The following is a 2,535-nucleotide window of genomic DNA, read 5'->3' as shown; positions in this document are numbered from 1 at the left end:
CACTGACCCCACTAGGGACTTCGCATTTAGAGGCAGTCCATAGGCTTCGCTCATAGGAAGTCCCATCTCCGCTTCAAGTCCAACCTTCCAATTCTTGATGTGTTTCTGGGTCACCTGCAACACTCCGGGCCATGACTCCACGCTCAACGCGGTCACCAAGTGGTGTTCTGATTCTAGCCTCTCCAATGACTGGAGACCACACATTCTCGAGAAGAGCCCCAGAGCTGTTGCTAGGTTCACAGTGGTACTCGCGTAACACTCAGCCACTATCTGTATCTCACTTTTCTCCCTTTCGGTGATATCTTCAAACCAGGTGACTAGGTCTTTTTTCTGGAAAGACTGTATCCTGATGCGGGATCGTCCATCACAGGTGTGCACGCCATTCCCACACGTCGAGTCAAGACAACTGCCCGGCTCCATCTTCTTTACCGACCCTGTTCCGCTCGTCATCTCACTTGACTCCTTCATCTGAGGCAGGATCAGTCTATGTACTATACTCAAGGTCGCTAAATCTCCATCCTCTGTCGGCGCCAATCTCACTCGCTCAGTGACTTCCTCGATCAGGCTCGCATGGGGATGTGGACACCAAGAGGGCCTGAGCCACTTCCACACCACTCCCAGATTCGTGGTCAACGTGCCGTTCCCGTTACCCATTCTTAGTTCTACTCTTTTACTTGAGCGTGGCACACTTATTACTTCCGGCGTTCTCTCGAGAATCAAACCCAGAGGTCTCTCTCTTTCCACAGGGTCTATCTCCATTATCCTCTCTATCCAGAACTTCAGCAACTCCGCCACCTCATAGTTTCTGTGGGCACCTCCAGCTTCTAAGTCTAGCAAAGGGTTGTATGCCATCCCCACTGATACTCTCCCTTCTTGTTGGGTTTCGAGTACTCTCCTGGAGGAGCCATGTTACGGTGAACGTCGTGTTTCTCCTCGAACTTCTTGTTGTAGAATCTCCGTATCTCATCTAACTTCCTGTGGCTCTCCAGAGATTGCCTAGAACCATCTTCCTTTTCTATCCCAGTACTCTGGTACACATTCAAGATTACTGTGGAGATTCTCCTCTCCAGCGTCTTGCTTCCAATTCCTCTCTGGTGACATGCTAGGATGGTACTGTCAGTCATCATCGACATCGTCCATCTCAAGAAGCAGGTAGCATCCTTCCTCCTTGCCAGGCTCAAGCCTGAGTTGTCCCTAGCAACATGCTGCATCAGCATTCGATATACCTCTAGGTTCTTGCCTCCCAACTTCAACTTGTCGTACGAAGTTAGTGTCTCTAACTCTATTCCCAACAGGCTCCACGCAAACATCAGTTGTCCTGCGGACCTAATAAAGGGAATCACAACTTTTTAAGCGTCTACTATCATTGATTGGGCTATAAATGTCTTAATTAGGTATCAAATAGCTTCCCAAAAATTCGTACTACATTCACTTGAAATCAAAATGAGAACGAAAAATTGAAGCTAAAAATGAAGGAAAAAAAGTTTAAAAATTATGTTTTTTAAGTTTAGAACACGACCAGTAGAATTATGCCCGAGATCCTATAACTTTTACCGGTTTTTTGTTATTAGATTTTAGAGAAAATTTTTAAAATTAGTTTTTCCTTTTTTCACAACTTAATAAGTTTGAGGTTTTCTTTTCATTATTTTTTTTTCACTTAAATTTACAGAACGGGAGGCGTTCCCGACGAGCGTAGCGACGAGTAACGCCGGGTTAGCTATTGCCCCTTAAACCAAACGGCCATGCCTTAATATTTCGAAGGACATGATATGAAATGTTTCACGGGACACTGAATCACATGAAGGAAACTTTGATTCCGATGTCTTTTACACATTCAAATGACAATCTATGCTTATCATGCATCGGCAACTATCAAGGTATCTAATTTGCAAAGTTTTCATTTTTTTATTTCAACTTAAATAGATAGTTGAGGGCTTTAATTTCTGAACATTTTATTTCATTTTTCTACTTTTTATTATATCTATTTAAGCAAACCAAGAAGTGGGCTTGAAATCATTAGGAAATTTTTGTTTTACAGTTAAAATTAGTCAGAAAAAGTTTTCGGCTCAATCTGAATGATTCTAAGCTTTAAATTTTGTAATTTAGTGCTGAAATATTAATTGAAAATCTAAACCAGTCCCCTAAAAGTCGCCAAAACTTAAAAAAATTTATCGCTACCCTTTAAAATTAACAGCAAAAGTTTGAGGCTGTAAATTAATCAGTTTTTAATATACAAAAGCGTAATGATTGTAGCTGCACAGTCGTTTTAAGTCGGAATGCTATTCTACTTCGGAAGTAAATCTGTATCTGCTGTTGGTCTTCTTCGCGTAAATTGTCGTTCTTTTTCCGACAAGCAAAATCGTTGTTCTAATTTTCACGCTATTTCGTTATTTTCGAAAAAAATAAAGGTCACGTGTCTTTACAACCGAATTTTTGAAATTTCACATGTCAGATAAAACCGACCTCTCCCAATTCGTTCAGTTTATCAAATAAGAGCGTTAATTCTCTGAAACAACCAACTCTCTCACCAAATTG

Source organism: Symsagittifera roscoffensis, unplaced genomic scaffold (assembly GCF_963678635.1).
Source record: "Symsagittifera roscoffensis unplaced genomic scaffold, txSymRosc1.1 SCAFFOLD_230, whole genome shotgun sequence".
Taxonomy (NCBI): domain Eukaryota; kingdom Metazoa; phylum Xenacoelomorpha; order Acoela; family Convolutidae; genus Symsagittifera; species Symsagittifera roscoffensis.
Note: the sequence above shows the minus strand (reverse complement) of the source record.